Genomic DNA, 18,889 nt, shown 5'->3' with positions numbered 1-18,889 from the left:
AATTAAAGGCTACATCAAGAAGGAGGTTCTTTCTAGTTTTTATTTTCTTTCTTTATTTATTTTCTGTATGTATATAATTTTAGTTTATATTAGTTGTAACTAATACTTTAGTTAGGGCTCGATTGAAGCCCTAATCATGTCTCTTTAAGTCTTTCAATTTGCTTTGCTACAATTTATATATTGATGTTTAACTTGATTAATTCTAGTTTCTTGAATTCCTTGCATGTTTATGTTTGGCCATCATATGCATGTGGTATGGATTTGTTATTTATGTCAATTTGGATGACCGAGTCCTGGGCATAATAGAGTAACGGAAGAACCCCGACACAGGTTCTTGGATTAATCAACATAAAGACAACTAGAATAGATACCATATTCTAATCTGAGTGTGTTTACCGATTTCCATAGATTTATGCTTTCTTGAAGAACAACTTAGTAGATACCATGCTAAATCCTTTAAGGAAGAAAAGAGTTAGAGTAGATACCATGCCTAACTCGTTGATTAGGGAAATCAATAGCTTTAGGAGAAGATACCATTCCCTTGTGGCTGGTAAACATTAAACATCATGTTATGATTGTAGTATTGTGCATATTGCAAATCTTATTTGAGTATGATTAGCGGTGGATATCGAAGCCCTACCTTTTCTACATAGTATTTTTAATTCAATCTTTTATCTTGTCTTATTCAACATATCGCTTTTAGGAATTTCTCTTTAAAGACAATTTATACCAATCCTCGTGGGAATGATCTCGTATTTGCCTGCTATACTATTTTTTTGATCTTGTGCACTTGCGAGTAAAACGTACAAGTATTTGCCTATTTATTTAGGTAGATATTTGCACAACAGATATCATTCCCCAACACATATTCTTTAGCAGCTGAGGAGGAAGAGAAAGGAGAGCACTAGGTATCTGTTGAGTACTTGGAGCACACAGCACCCCCACCAGCTCCAAATTTGACAAGGAAATGAGTACTGAAGCTCATTCCTTCATCACAATCCCTCTTAAGACACTTCATGAGCCCCAAGCTTCAATTCTTCAATGTCTCAAAAAGCCATCTTCTGCTAAAAGCCTCAAGGATTTATGCATACAAGGTCAAAAATCTAGGAACCATCATCCTACGAAGATCCTTCGAAGCAAGCAAGTTGGCTACTTAATAAGGCGACCCATTCTACCAGAGGAATATCAAATTTTAAAGAAGAAATGGTAGAAGGGATTAGTTGGACATCCACATGATCGGGGAAGGCGCTGTAAATTTTCTTTTTCCTTTTACTTTTTGTACATTTGATTTCTTTCATTTTTCATTTTATTTTTGTTTCTGACGGCAATTAACCTTTTGATGTTTGTTTCTATGAGAAAATGTTGTTGTTAGTTTTGTTGACATGTGTTTGGTGTTTAAGTTTGGGGGACTCCCTGGCCTTCACACCTCGGATTTTCCTTCCCTTCTGGTAACGTATTTCTACACTACACATTGAGGACAATGTGTAATTTAAGTTTGAGGGTATAGAAAAAAAATACTCTGCTTTTTTTTTCTGTTTGTTTGGTTATTTTTAGTTGTCCTTTTGTTCTTAAAATTCAAAAAAAAAAAAAAAAAAAAAACTTGTCGTTGTCAAGTTCGAGTTAAACCGTAGCTGTGGTTTGCATTTCATTGGCTTGCATAAAGTTTTAAACATATCATGTCATTAGGAATCTGAGTCTTTTGACTTATTTTTGGGCTAGTAAGACTTCACTTGTTTGAGTTGAATTATCACGAGCACATTAGCATGCAATCCGTGGGGTATGAATTTGGGCTTAATCATGGTGTATTTTGAGAATTAATGGATTACCTATTGATAAATAACCTTGGCTTGCAAGATACATACATACATATATATATATATATGTAAAGAATAAGATCATTTTGAGTTTTTCACTTAGTAACCGAGCCTTCACTAAGTAGTGAGTGTTCGTGTCAAAAGGTGGGAATTTCAATTTGGTTAATTGTATGGCTAGTTTGGCTTCGTAGCCTTTTTGACTTGAGTAATTAAGCTCTCAGGGATGTTTCTACATCTAGTGCCCTAAGACCATCTAGTTTGGGAGTCACTGGCCCAACACTCGTTACATTGGTCAATTAGAAAGCTTAAGGGAGCCGAGCATGGCACAGCCAACAAAAAAAAAAAAAAAAAACATAAATAAAATAAAATAAAATAATTTGCATATCTTGCTTTGGTTGTTTCATTTGATAGGGATTCCAATGATTTTTGAAGCACTTATTTTGAGATTAAAATGAAACCTCATGATTGTATGTTAATTTCACTTTACACTTTTGAGAACATGTGACGTCTTAATTGTCCATTTATGAGTGATTCAATGTTGGATCCCCTGTTGATGTTGATGATAGTGTTTGTCTTTTTAAGCATGCTTATGACGTATGTACCATGGTTTGTGTGAAAATTCTTTCTTGTTAACAACATAGTGTTTCAATGTTTGTGGGTATCATTTCTGGCAAACACTCACGAAACTTCACTCGTCCACTAGGGAGTCCTAGGGGTTTAAAAGGCTTGTTGCATATGCTAAATGCAATCGTTTCTCCCACGACAGTGGATTTATGTTTATTACCTTGATGTTTCCTTACTTCTGGTAATGTATTTCTATACTACACATTGAAGGCAATGTGTAATTCAAGTTTAGGGGTATGGAAAAACACTATGTCTAATTGTTTGTTTGTTTATTTGTCTTTTTGTTCTAGAAAATTTTCAAAAAAAAAAATTGTGCTAGCTTGTTGATTGAGCATGATTACATCGTAACTGTGGTTTGCATATCATTGGTTTGTTTAACATGTTGAACACTACATGTCTTTAGAAATCTGAATCTTTTGACTCATCTGTTGGATTAGAGAGACTTCACTTGTTTGAATTATTTATCACAAGCACATTAGGATTGGTTCTGTGAGGTATGAGATTTGAATTGAGGAATGTGTCTTAAGATTTGTAGGATGATTTGTTGATGAAACATTGGCTTAAATTCAAAAAAAAAAAAAAAAAGAAATAAAAAAAAAAAATAATAATAATATCATCAGTTGAGTTCTCATTGAGTAACCGAGCCTCTTGCCTCACTAAACATTGAGTGGTCGCATAAAAAAATGAGAAATTCAATTTGGTTGATCGTATGGCTAGTTTGACTTCGTAGCTTTTTGACTTGAGTAATTAAGCTCTTAGGGATATTTCTACATATAGTGCCCTAAAACCATCTGATTTGGGAGTCACTGGTCCAACACTCGTTACATAGGTCAATTAGAAAGCTTAAGGGAATCAGACATTGCACAGCCTATTAAAAAAAAAAAAAGAAAAAAAAAATGTACATTTTGATTTAAGCCTTGGTTATTTTCATCTAATGAGATTCTTATGAATTTTGGGGTACACAAACTTTGAGAAAAATTGAAACTTCATGAGTCTATGTTAGTCTCACTTTGCGCACATTTGATCATGAGTTGTCTTAATTTTTCTGCTATGAGTTGAATGATTTTTGATGTCCTAATGATGTGAGTGTGATGTTCATCTTGTTAAGCTTGCTCATGATGTGTGAACCATTTGTTTATATGGAAATTCTTGTTTATCAACAACATAGAGCTTTAAAATGTTTGTGAATACCATTCCTGGCAAACTCTCACGAGACTTCACTCGTCCACTAGGGAGTCCTAGGGGTTTAAAATACTTGTTGCATATGCTAAATGCAATCATCTCTCCCACGAAAGAGGATTTATGCTTTATGCTTTCATTTTATTTTTTGTTTTGTTTTGCTAAGGGACTAGCAAAATGTAAGTTTGGGGTATTTTATGAGTGCTAAATATTGAATATTTAAACCTCTTAATTTACATTAGTTAATTCTTTAGCTATGTGTTAGTCTAATGTTTTTGGTTAGTTTTGGTATTTTCATATTTGGCAAGTCATTGAGAGAAAACAATAGCTTTAAGGTGAAAAATGCAAAGTTTGAAAGAAAGCACACTTTGAAAAGACCTATATGATGTAGTTATGTTCAACCAAATCAAAGAGAGTACTAAATCGGAATTTCTCTAATTAGAGTCAAAATCAGATTGGATTAAATTTCAGATTATGTACATGTCATAGTATTTTGGCCATAACTTTCAGCTCAAGTATTAGATTAAGGCGAATCAAGTGGCGTTGGAAATCTAACTCAAAGTACTACAAATCATTATGAAATATAATTTTCTCAATTTGGAAGTTTGCTATGCCAAAAGTGTCCCACAATAAAAGACCACAAATTTGGACGAATTTGGAATCATTTTCCTTCTTGGATTGAGTTTTGAGTCTCCTACTCAAACCAAAAAACTAATCAGATTTTTCTAGAAATTCTAGGGCTTCTAGGATTTGTTTTCTCCCTATAAATAGACCTCTAAGCCTCAAGAAAAAGAGGGAAAGCTAGAGATCAAAGATATTTTCTTCTTTTTAGTTTAGTTTTTCTTTAGTTTAGGATTTATTTTTTTATTTCTATTTCTAAAAGGCTTGTTGCATATGCTAAATGCAATCGTTTCTCCCACGAAAGAGGATTTATGTTTCATGCTTTCATTTTATTTTTTGTTTTGTTTTGCTAAAGGACTAGCAAAATGTAAGTTCGGGGGCATTTAATGAGTGCAAAATATTGTATATTTAGACTCCTTAATTTGCATATGCTAAACCTTTAGCCTTGTTATTTTTTAATATTTTTGTTAATTTTGGTATTCTAGTGGTTTGCAGGACATTGAGTGAAAACGGCAACGTTAAGGTGAAAAATATAAAGTTTGAAAGAAAGCACACTTTGAGAAGACCTAGATGATGTGGTTATGTTCAACTAAGTCAAGGAGAGTACTAAATCAGAATTTCTCTAATTGGAGTCAAAATCAGATTGGATTAAATTTCAGATTATGTATATGTCATAGTATTTTGGCCATAACTTTCAGCTCAAGTTTCAGATTAAGGTGAATCAAAAGGCGTTGGAAATCTAACTCAAAGTACTACAAATCATTATGAAATATAATTTTCTCAATTCGGACGTTTGCTATGCCAAAAGTGTCCCGCAATAAAAGACCATAAATTTGGACGAATTTGGAATCATTTTCCTTCTTGGATTGAGTTTTGAGTCTCCTACTCAAACCAGAAAACTAATCGGATTTTTCTAGATATTCTAGGGCTTCTAGGATTTGTTTTCTCCCTATAAATAGACCTCTAAGCCTCAAGAAAAAGAGGGAAAGCTAGAGATCAAAGATATTTTCTTCTTTTCAGTTTAGTTTTTCTTTAGTTTATGATTTATTTTTTTATTTCTATTTCTAAAAGGCTTGTTGCATATGCTAAATGCAATCGTTTCTCCCACGAAAGAGGATTTATGTTTCATGCTTTCATTTTATTTTTTGTTTTGTTTTGCTAAAGGACTAGCAAAATGTAAGTTCGGGGGCATTTGATGAGTGCAAAATATTGTATATTTAGACCCCCTAATTTGCATATGCTAAACCTTTAGCCTTGTTATTTTTTAATATTTTTGTTAGTTTTGGTATTCTAGTGGTTTGCAGGACATTGAGTGAAAACGGCAACGTTAAGGTGCAAAATATAAAGTTTGAAAGAAAGCACACTTTGAGAAGACCTAGATGATGTGGTTATATTCAACCAAGTCAAGGAGAGTACTAAATCGGAATTTCTCTAATTGGAGTCAAAATCAGATTGGATTAAATTTCAGATTATGTACATGTCATAGTATTTTGGCCATAACTTTCAGCTCAAGTATCAGATTAAGGTGAATCAATTGGCGTTGGAAATCTAACTCAAAGTACTACAAATCATTATGAAATATAATTTTCTCAATTCGAACGTTTGCTATGCCAAAAGTGTCCCACAATAAAAGACCACAAATTTGGACGAATTTGGAATCATTTTCCTTCTTGGATTGAGTTTTGAGTCTCCTATTCAAACCAGAAAACTAATCGGATTTTTCTAGAAATTCTAGGGATTCTAGGATTTGTTTTCTCCCTATAAATAGATCTCTAAGCCTCAAGAAAAAGAGGAGAAGCTAGAGACCAATGATAGTTTCTTCTTTTTAGTTTTAGTTTTTCTTTAGTTTATGATTTATTTTTTTTAGAATCATGTGTAGCTAATTTTTCAACTAAGGTTGAGGATGAAGCATCATCAATGAAGAACAACAACACTTTCATGTAAGTTTTTATTATTCGATTTTATTTGGTTCAATTTTTCCATTGTTTTACTTCTTTTCAATGTGTGGAATGATATTTGGATATCTTTTGTGATTCAAAGATATATTTGATGATTTGAGATAATTTCACATAATTGATTACTTGATATTTGTATACAAAACAATTGGATATCCCTTGTGATTTATTCTACGGATACATTTAATGATTTAGTTTAAACCGGATATCTTTTGTGATTTGTGTAAAGAATGGATACATAGGATGTTTTGATTAACTGTTTAAAGTATAGTAAAACATACTTAAGAGTTTAATTGTGAGAACTTCGGATTAATATTGATGAACATAGAGTATGTTGTTATGATTCGGTGAGTGTGGATTCTAAAACCTTAGTATTTTTCTTTTGTTTTATTTATGTTTTTTTATTATCAATAATCAAAATCTCTTAATCTTTAGAACTAGGTTAGGATTTGATTAATTTAGTCATAAATTTATTTTTAAAAACACAATTTCATGTGGAATCGACCTCGCACTTGCAATCCATTAACTACAAACGATTCGTGCACTTGCGAGTACATTTAAAATTCACATCACCTGTACCAATATATCAGAGTTATACACATATGCAGCGGTTACACATATGCAGCAGAAAGTGAATCTTATAAATTATCAAAGTTTGATTACAACAACAGAGCCATTTAATAGTCTATACGTTTAAGGCTTAGCCCAAAATATTAACTATACATCAAAAGAATGGCTAAATAAACACAAGTGTCACAGACGACACTAGCCATGTACAAAATATCCATCAAAAGGGACCATCCAGTCTAATACATCTATGACCCGAGCGACGAGCTTTAGTTGTAGTATCCCAAGTAGTTTGCCACAGGGTTGTCGTCGACATCTACGGTACCTGCAGCCAAAGCATCAGCATCTACATGGTTGTGGTGTTAGCCATGTCCACATAGGCGAAAGTATGAGTTCACAACCTCAGGAGTAAATCACACATTGGTTTTTGTAATGGGCCAATCTTTTGTTTCTACCGTACATTTATAGTAACAGCTACCAATAACATAATGCTTTTGTTTTGAAAACGTTTCATAGCTAATAAAGTAAACACAATCATTTCACAACAAGAACAATCTCACTACAATATATACACACACACACACACACACACATATATATATATATGTCAAGTAACTCAGCTATACATATTTACAAGTATTCCACAACTTGGGAAATACAAGCATACATGCATTTCTAAGCATGCAAATCAATAAGCCAGTTTTGTCAGATGAGCACTTTTGATATTTTAGCATTTGAACAAGCTTATCATTGGAGAATTTTTCCAATTGCATCTATGATTAAATCAATTCATCTTTTAGACACTTAATCTTTTTCAATCAATTTGCTTCTTTCAATTTCAAAATCATTAAGCCTTTTCACTTGTTGTTTGCTAACTTCTCTTAACTCGGCGAATTTTACATACAGTTTATTGTAAACCCTCTGAAGCTCATTTTGCTCATCTTCTGAACCATTATTTTTAGAGTAGTAATCATTAGATTCATGTGGACTATCATATGAAGCAGTAAAAGCTAAATAATTAGAGTCCTTACCTGGACTCTCATCATTGTCAAAATCATCACTCAAAGTGGCATTGTAAGCCTTACCTATGGACTGCTTCAGATTTCCACAATATATGGCCATAACTTGAACATTCAAAACACTTAGGACCTCGTGGAACCTTTTTGTCAGATTCAACTTTTTCTTGATCAGTTCCTTTGGAGTCCCCTTTAGAATTTTTCAGAAAATTTAGCATTTTTGTTCCTAAACTTTTTAGAATTCATCAACTTTCTAAAATTTTTTCTAGCAAACATAGCTAATCCATCCTCATCATTAGATTCCTCATCAGAAGAATTATTAACTTTTTTTTTTAGCAGCTTTAAGAGCAATGGACTGAGTTTTCTTAAGGGGAGGCTAGGAGAATTCGTAAGTTTGAAGAGATCCAACAAGTTCTTCAATTTTCATATCATCAAGATCTTTACTTTCCTCAATAGTGGTAACCTTAATTCTAAATCTTTCATGCAGAGATCTCAAAATCTTTTTAACGAGTTTAGCATCAAAAATTTTCTTACTAAGACTAACCATATAATTACACAAATCACTTATCTTGGTATAAAACTCATTAAAAGATTCTTCTTCTAACATATTAATTCCTTCAAATTGAGAAACCAACATTTGAAGTTTTGCAGATTTAACAAGTTTGGTGCCTTCATATGTGGTTTCTAGGATCTCTCATGCTTCCTGAGCAATTTCACAATGAGAAATTCATGGAAATTCAGATGGTGAAAGTGCTTGGTATATAGCATTCATGGCTTTGTCAATCACAACACGAGAGTGTCTTTGAGGAACAGTCCATTCAACAATTGTTGTCTCTGGTGGAGTCCATCCAATTTCAACAATATGCCAAACGTGTATTGATTTTAGAAAAAATCTCATGTGTGCTTTCCAATAGTCATTACTTGATCCATTAAAGGAAGAAACAAAATTTAGAGGAAGAGACATAATAAGAGGAGTCTAGGATCACACTCATGAAATTAATCCAAAAGAGTGAACCCGCTCTGATACCAATTAAAAATAAATTTAGACTCCTAAATAATTGCAACCAAATAGATAACCAAATTTTTAAAGCAATAAAGATAAATTACACAGATATTTGGTTACGAAGTGAAAACTCTTTGCATAAAAAAAAAAAAAAAAAAAAAAAAAAAAAAAAAAAAAAAAAAACTCCGGGGCAGCCAAACCCAAGAAATCAGCTATCAAAAGAAATAACTAGTTACAAGAAGTTCGTACTCACAATCATTTACAGTAATCACTCTCTTTAACTCTAACAAGCTCCTACTTGTCTGCCTCTCTCCCAGACCCGTCTGGAGAGTTCTTCAATTGACTTCCTTAACTAGAGCTCCTCTCTAGTTAGACTTCAACAGTTGAACGGTTACAACATAAATAAAACTCTAAGAGAAATACATGAACATTTATGCCTAAATAATCTTCTCTTAGCGCATTGAAATTCTCTATAGGAATTCTTACAATAACAATGCATAGAAGCTCATTTAAATAGGCATTGGAAGTCCTAATTCTAGTAAGGAACAGATTTCTATGCGGTAGCATCTGGACAGGTCATCGCGCGTCCGAACAAGTATCTGTAAGTGAATGTTTTGCTAAAGAGCGTCCGGACAAGCTGACCTAGCATCCGAACATCTGCATGGAAAATCTTCTCTTTTCGTAGTCTTCACTTCTGCATTCTGACATCCTTGCAGACCGGGACTTTCTGTGACTTGCGTCCGCTGGTCCGTCCGGACATGTTTGGACATGAACTCTATGTGGCTTGCGTCCGCTGGGCCATTCGGACATGTTGATAACATGAACACTCTGTGGCTTGCGTCTAGACACTAATCCTAGCCGTCCGGACACGCTGCAGGAAAACTGACTTTTGTAAGACTATAAAATTTTCCTTTCTTGAGAAATATATTGCGAATCTTCCCTTGTTTAGCCATTTCCTTTTTTGATCAATATCTTGCACTATTTTTCTGAATGTCTTATGGAAATACGGAGTCCCTATTATAGTAACGTTTTTGTCGACATAATTTAGCCAATAATTAAAAATGAACAATCTAGCTTATGTTCTTCATATCAAAAGAACACCCGTATTTCTAATTTAGAAATCCACAGAAAATTAATAATCAAACTGTAGCAACATTTAAAATTGGAAGTATAAGGAAAAGAATAAAATAAAGAATAAAGAATAAATTTTGATTTTATCTATATTCTTATCTTAGACGTCATTGTATTTGCATATGATATTCCTTTTTCTGATATAGAAAATATGGGATTTTACTAAATCGATCGACTAAATGGTATTCCCTTAGCAATTGGGATTATGGATTTTCAATTTATGGGGGGTTGTATGGGATCGGCAGTATGAATTCCATACAAATTACTTCTCAATAAACAAATTTTAGGGACAGAAGGACTTGAACCCTCACGATTTCTAAAGTCAGGGGATTTTCCTTTTACTAAAAACTAGCTCATAACCCATGTTATGCGCAAGATTCTTCATAATAGTTTAGTTTCAGAACTTAAACATATTTAGGCTTTTTATTATAGGTTAAAAAATGCTTGTAAAAAAAAAAAAAATTATCACACATCTTTCAATAAAACGACAATAAAGGTTAAGACCCTTAATTTTATTTTAACCCAAAAAAAGTAAAACTTTTTAAAATATTTGTTCACATAGGTGTAGTTTATAACGAAAAAAAGTATAAAAAAAAATAGCAAAAAGAAAATCTAAATTCCAAATATTACAACATATGTGCTATAGTTTTTTCATTGGTCAAGATGTTGCTGTAATTTTTTTTTTTTACAGCACCTAAGTCAAATCCTACAAAATAAAACAAAACTTTTCACTCAACATTTAATGAATCAAACAAATCCGCTCACATCACGTTCAATGCTTAATCAAATAATGTTTTGCCTTATTTTGCTTTTAAAAGCAGAAAAAATACTTCAAAAAAAATTATAGAAAAAAAAAACCAATAAAAAATTCAAATATATTAAAAAATAAGACCATTTTATTTTATTTTAATCCATATAAATTAAAACATATTAAAATCTTTGTTCCCATATCAGTAGTTTAAAATGAAAAAAAAAAAAAAAAAAAAAAAAAAAAAAAAGAGAGAGAGCAAGAAGAAAACCTGTAGATTATGATCATCAAAGCATTAATAAAAAAAATTAGCAGGAGTCTCTAATATTATTGGTGTGATACATATTTCATTTCGATACAAATAAAACTCATATAATTCCGAACATTCTAAAAAAAATACATAGCAAACTAAATAAAATGGCTAAAATTCGAGTAAATCATACAAACGAAAACAAAAATATTGCTTAAACCATTCAAATGAACTAAAAAATAAGACACTTAATTTTAGTTTAATCCATATAAATTAAAACATGCTAAAATCTTTGTGCCCATATGAATAGTTTATAACGAAAAAGAAGTATAAAGAAAAAAAAATAGCAAGAAAAAAAACATGGGTTAATCTAATTACCAAAGTATTAATAAAAAATTAGCAGGAATCTGTGATACCTATTATATTTAAATACAAATAAAACACAAGTAATTATAAACATTTAAAAAAATGAACAAACTAAACAAAATATTTTTTTACGAATACAAAATAAAACAAAATCTTTCATTAAACATTTAACGCAATCAAATAAATTCTCATATCATGTTCAATTCTTAATATCTCTTCGATGTTTCAAAAGTATTTATATTCTTTTTTATGCACAATAATCAAATAAATTTTTGCGTTCTTTTACTTTCAAAAGCATAAAAACACTTTCAAAAAATGACTAAAAATTGAGTAAATCACATAAACGAAAAAAAAAAATAATAAATTAAATTCCAAAAAACATAAGTCTTTATCTTAGTTTAATCCATATACATTAAAACATGTTTAAATATTTGTTCACATAGGTATACATGGTTTAAAATGAAAAGTATAAAGAAGAAAAAAAAATATAAAAAAGAATACTTGGTTTAATCTAAATATCAAAGCATTAATACAAAATTAGTAGGAACATTTGTGTGATACCTATTATATTTAAATACAAATAAAATACAAATAATTCTGAACTTTAGAAAAAAAAAAAAAAAATACTGAGAAAATTTATTCTTGTAGGTAGACATGGTTGAAAACGGGAAGTATAAAGAAAAAAAAAATAACAGAAGAATATCTAGATTCTAATTATAAAAATGCATAAAATCTAAAGTCCATCAACTTCCACAAAACCAAAAAAACAAAAAAAAAAAAAAAAAGAAGAAGAAGAAGAAGAAAAGAAAGCAAAGTCTTTCAAAAAAAAAAAAAACAAAATTATATACTTCAACACTTTGTTTTTCTCTTGAATATCGCTGCTGGATGCTCTTGATTTCACAATTCAAGATGTTTCAAACCCTAAAAAGAGAGAGATATATAAATAACCAATTTAAGAGAGTAATATGACTTTTCAGCTTACTTGTACGGTTTCTTTAGAATTAATGCATACAATACCTATATGGTTAGTTATGGGTAGTTAATGTAATATGTTTTTAGTTTTAAATTTTGTCCCTCTATAATTTTGGAGAGTCGTAAATCCTGAAATCATAATATTGTACATTAAAATTTTGAACTTAATGAAATCTCATATAAGGAAAATTTTTGAAATAAAATTTTCTAGAAAAAAAAAAAAAACTGACCACTTATAATTAATGTATGCAATACCTATATGGTCAATTATGGGTAGTTAATGTAGTACGTTCTTAGTTTTAAATTTTGTCTCTCTATAATTTTGGAGAGTCGTAAATTCTAAAATCATAATATTGTATATTAAAATTTTGAACTTAATGAAATCCCATATAAGGAAATAAAATTTTGGAGAAAAAAAAAATCTGACCACTTATAATTATTGCATGATTTTAATTTTAATTTTTTTAAAAAAATCTTACAACTTAATGCAGTTATAATGACACTTAATGATATAATGCGAAAAAAATCCTTATTTTGGTCTTATGAAGATTAACACACATGATCTTTTTCATTAAAGCACAATAAATTTATTAAAATATGACAAAACCGGTTCAACCTTTAAAATTCACCAGTTTTTTTTACTTAAAAAACCGGTTCATTGTTTAAAAAGAGTAATGATTGAACACCACCCAAAGATACAACTTTTCACCACATTTCCTATGTGTCAAGGTGGTCCCCCACTACTTTTGGAGTTCTTTTATTTTTTAAAAATAAATTAAGGTGGGGACCACCTTGACACATAAGCAAGGTGGTGAAAAGTTGTATCTTTAGGTAGTGTTCAATCATTACTCGTTTAAAAATTTAGTAATGATTCATTGCCACCTTTTTATACAACTTTTCACCACCTTCCTTATGGCCCACCTTATTTTATTTTTAAAACTTAAAAGAGTAATGATTGAACACCACCCAAAGATACAACTTTTCACCACCTTGCCTATGTGACAAGGTGGTCCCCTACCTTAATTTATTTTTAAAAAATAAAAAAACTCCAAAAGTAGTGGGAGACCACCTTGCCACATAGGCAAAGTGGTGAAAAGTTGTGTCTTTAGGTGGTGTTCAATCATTACTCAACTTAAAAAATAGTATGGGACAACCTTGCCACATAGACAAGGTGGTGAAAAGTTGTATAAAAATGTGGCAATGAATCATTATTCTTAAAAATTATGGGTCTATGCCACGTGTCATAATTTTCCATTGCACAAAGAACATTGGATGAATATATAATTCACATAAAATTTTAATATCAAAAGAACCATAATTTTACTTTTAATCCATATAAATTAAGACAATTAAAATATTCTCATATGTATAGTTTAAAATGGAAAGAAGTGTAAAAAAAAAATAAATAAAAAAATAGCAAGAGAAAAACCTGGATTTTGATTATCAAAGCATTAATAATAGGATTAATAATAAAAATCTGTGATATTGTTAGTGTGATATGTACCTATTATGTTTCATTAAAAATAAAATCCATATAATTTTGAACATTAAAAAAAAAATCAAATTTAATGCTTAATTAACTCTTTAGTGTTTTAAAAACATTTCTATTCCTTTTGTGTACAATAATCAAATAAAATTTTGCATTTTTTTTTCTTTCAAAAGCAGAATAACACTTCCAAAAAATAAGTGAAAATTATGTAATTCATATAAAAGAAAAACAAATATCCCATAAAACATTCAAACGAATTAAACTAAAAAATTAAAACATAAGACCCATATTTTTAGTTTAATTCATATAAATTAAAACATATTAAAATATTTGTTCCCATAGGTGTAGTTTAGAATGAAAATAAGTATGAAGAAGAAAAATAGCAAGAAGGAAACCATGATTTTGATTATCAAAGTATAAAATAGAAAATTAATAGGAATTTTTTTTATTGTCGATATGATACCTATTATATTTCAATTCTATATAATTCTAAACATTTGAAAAAGCAAATGAACGGAAAAATAAAAAAAAAATAAAAAAAAAATCTCATAAACATTCAAACGAAGAATTGCTCAACCAAAAATTTCACAAACAAAATGGAAACATATTTAGATTTTAATAAAAAATGTAAAATACTAAAGTAACACCTTTAATTGTATCATTAATTGAGAGAGATTAATTGTATCATTAATAGAGAGAGAGAGAGAGAGAGAGAGAGAAAGAGATTAAATAGACCGGTTCAATTTTATTTAAAAGACCAGTTCAATACTTAAAGGACCGGTTAAAAAAAATCTCATAAACATTCAAATGAAGAATTACTCAATCAAAAATTTCACAAATAAAATAAAAACATATTTAGATTTTAACCAAAAATATAAAATACTAAAGAAACACCTTTAATTATATCATTAATAGAGAGAGAAAGAGAGAGATGTTTCAAACCCTAAAGAGAGAGGTATAAATAACCAATCTAAGAGAGTAATATGACTTTTCAGCTTATTTGTACGGTTTTTTTAGAATTAATGCATGCAATACCTATATGGTCAGTTATGGGTAGTTAATGTAATATGTTCTTAGTTTTAAATTTCGTCCCTCTATAATTTTGGAGAGTCGTAAATTCTGAAACCATAATATTGTATATTAAAATTTTGAACTTAACGAAATCTCATATAAGGAAAATTTTTGAAAAAAAAATTTCAAGAAAAAAAAAATCTGACCACTTATAATTAATGTATGCAATACCTATATGGTCAATTATGGGTAGTTAATGTAGTATGTTCTTAGTTTTAAATTTTTTCTTTCTATAATTTTGGAGCGTCATAAATTCTGAAACCATAATATTGTACATTAAAATTTTGAACTTAATGAAATCCCATATAACGAAAAATTTTGAAATAAAATTTTGGAGAAAAAAAAAATCTGACCACTTATAATTAATGCATGATTATAATTTTAATTTTTTTAAAAAATCTCACAACTTAATGCGATTATAATGACACTTAATGATATAATGCGAAAAAAAATCTTTATTTTGGTCTCATGAAGATTAACACCCATGATCTTTTTCATTAAAGCACAATAATTCTCCATTGCACAAAGAACATTGGATGAATATAATTCACATAAAATTTTACTATCAAAAGAACCATAATTTTAGTTTTAATCCATATAAATTAAGACAAATAAAATGTTCTCATATGTATAGTTAAAAATGGAAAAAAGTGTAAAGAAAAAAAATAGCAAGAGAAAAATCTGGATTTTGATTATCAAAGCATTAATAATAAGATTAATAATATGAATCTTTTTTTTTTTTTGAACAAATAGCATGTGCTATCATTAATTCTGCAAACAGCCAAGAGGCTTACAACTTGAAAGTAAGGGACAAGACCCCACAACTCTCTAAGCCAGAAGGATTTGACTTAATAAAAGAGCTACCTAAGCAGAAATACAAATTTTACAAGAATGACACTTAAGCCTCTCTTACAATAACGCTCACTCTCTAAAGAAAGAGGGTTGATCTAGCAATTAGCCAATAAATATTTCCATAAAATTTGATCCAAACACAAGCAGGCTGTGACCGAAGAAAAACAAGATAATAACACAAACACAAAAAAGCAGAAACACCCAAAAACAAGCTGTCGGCAGTGGAGAAGGAGGCCAAAGACTCTGGACGACGGTGCATGTAGGACACGCGCTGTCACCAAAACCACACAAACGAAGATCCGACACCGTAGAACCAGTTGCCACCATGCACGGCCTGAAAAAACGGAGTGTGGCCCTCATGCGCGCCAAGGAGCAGAGAGCTCCCAGGCACGTGGCCACCACGCACCGATCACCGACGATTGACACATCTGGAGCTTGCGGCGGCAGGGGCGGAAGACGGCGGGGAATGCAGTTGGCGAGCACATGTCAATCAGAATTCGGCGGAGAAGTGTAGATCTGGCTTCCAAAATCAACGAAAAAATGTGAAAAAACTTGCCAAAAATCATCCTGTCGAGTTGGATCAGTCACTTTCTCATAGAAGACATCTTGAGATGAACAATCCTGCCAAAACGAAAGAAATAACAAAGAAAAACAAATAACAAGTCACCATAGCCCAAAAAAGCTAGGTGAGGGTCAACCACCACCAGATCTAACCAAGGGGAACAAAAGCTCCACAACCCTAGAGGTTGGGAGTAAACTAACTCCACTGGACCAACTCAGGGGAAACAAAAAAACAACCTGACTCACGAGGAGCTAGAGGGAAATCACCACCGGGAGGGGGAGGCATGAGGCCACCCCCTCCCGGTGAAAACCATGCTCACAAGGGAGGGGATCTAGAGGAGAGAAGAGGTAGGCTATTCTCCCCTATGATATTGTTAGTGTAATACGTACCTATTATGTTTCAATAAAAATAAAATACATATAATTTTGAACATTAAAAAAAAAACATTTCAAATTTAATGTTTAATTAACTCTTTAGTGTTTTAAAAGCATTTCTATTCCTTTTGTGCGCAATAATCAAATAAAATTTTGCATTTTTTTTTGCTTTCAAAAGCAGAATAACACTTCCAAAAAATAAGTGAAAATTATGTAAATCATATAAAAGTAAAACAAATATCCCATAAAACATTCAAACGAATTAAAACATAAGACCCTTATTTTTAGTTTAATTCATATAAATTAAAACCTATTAAAATCTTTGTTTCCATAGGTGTAGTTTAGAATGAAAATAAGTATGAAGAAGAAAACCATCATTTTGATTATCAAAGCATAAAATAGAAAATTATCAGGAATTTTTTTATTGTCGATGCAATACCTATTATATTTTAATTCTATATAATTCCGAACATTCGAAAAAGCAAATGAACGAAAAAAATTATAAAAAAAAAAAAAAATCTCATAAACATTCAAATGAAGAATCGCTCAACCAAAAATTTCACAAACAAAATGGAAACATATTTAGATTTTAACCAAAAATATAAAATACTAAAGAAGCACCTTTAATTGTATCATTAATTGAGAGAAAGACTAATTGTATCATTAATATAGAGAGAGAGAGAGAAAGAGAGAGATTAAATAGACCGGTTCAATTTTATTTAAAAGACCGGTTCAATACTTAATGGACCGGTTTAAAAAAAAATAAAAAATCTCATAAACATTCAAATGAAGAATTGCTCAATCAAAAATTTCACAAATAAAATAGAAACATATTTAGATTTTAGCCAAAAATATAAAATACTAAAGAAACACCTTTAATTGTATCATTATTTGAGAGAGAGACACTAATTGTATCATTAGGATGCGTTTGAGATTACGATTTCATAGACAATAAGTGCGATTTTAAACCAAATCGCAGAACATATATCGTTTGGGAACTGCGTTTTTAAAAATTGTGATTTGAAAACGCAGAAAATATGCTTTTTCAAATCGTAGATAAGATTGTGCTTTTTTTAAAACGCAGAATTTTAAAGGTAAATTCGCGATTTTAAAGGCTAAACTGCGATTTTGCCAAACGCTTAACTGTGTTTTTAAAAATCATTTTTTTCAAATTGCACATTTTAAAATCGTTATTTTAAATCGCACTTTTTAAAATCGTAAACCCAAACGGACCCTTAATAGAGAGAGAGAAAGAGAGAGATTAAATAGACTGGTTCGATTTTATTTAAAAGACTGATTCAATACTTAAAGGACCGGTTATCCCATAAAACATTCAAACAAATTAAAATATAATACCATTATTTTTAGTTTAATTCATATAAATTAAAACATGTTAAAATCTTTGTTCCCATAGGTGTAGTTTAGAATGAAAATAAGTATGAAGAAGAAAAATAGCAAGAAGAAAGCTATGATTTTGATTATCAAAGCATAAAATAGAAAATTAGCAGGAATTTTTTTTATTGTCGATGTGATACCTATTATATTTCAATCCCATATAATTCTAAACATTCGAAAAAGCAAAAGAACGAAAAAAAAAAAAAAAAAATCATAAACATTCAAATGAATAATTGCTCAACCAAAAATTTCACAAACAAAATGGAAACATATTTAGATTTCACCCAAAAATATAAAATACTAAAGAAACACCTTTAATTGTATCATTAATTGAGAGAGGGACTAATTGTATCATTAATTAAGAGAGGGACTAATTGTATCATTAATAGAAAGAGATTAAATAGACCGGTTTAATTTTATTCAAAATACAGGTTCAATACTTAAAGGACCGGTTTAATCACTAAAAAGTATAGGTTCATGCCACGTGTCACCATTCTATACCATTTTAAGGAAGAACTCGGCTTTTATATATATATATATGATTTCATTGTTGTCGGTATTGACATGTAGAATGGGACTCTATCTTTATTCTCGTCCTTATTTTGATCATTTATGTGAATACATGGATTATACCTATTTGCACAAATACCTTGGTGATTCCCGCTCGTTAATATATAGATCCCAATAGCTTACCTTGGGTTGGTAGGGCAATGGGATCCCCAATAGCTGGAGACAAGAGATTCATATGAGAAAACATAAGTAAACGGTATCTAAACAAGAGAAAAGGCAAGCTAGGCCCCATTATATCGATCCATGGAGACAATTCCTTGATTTCTGGTTTGATCCCCATATTGACTTCAAGGTATCTATAAACATGTCCTTGATTTCTGGTTTGATCCC

This window comes from Alnus glutinosa, chromosome 5, assembly GCF_958979055.1.
Source record: "Alnus glutinosa chromosome 5, dhAlnGlut1.1, whole genome shotgun sequence".
Classification (NCBI taxonomy): Eukaryota; Viridiplantae; Streptophyta; class Magnoliopsida; order Fagales; family Betulaceae; genus Alnus; species Alnus glutinosa.
The sequence above is the reverse complement of the archived record's forward strand: the minus strand, read 5'-3'. Positions refer to the sequence as shown.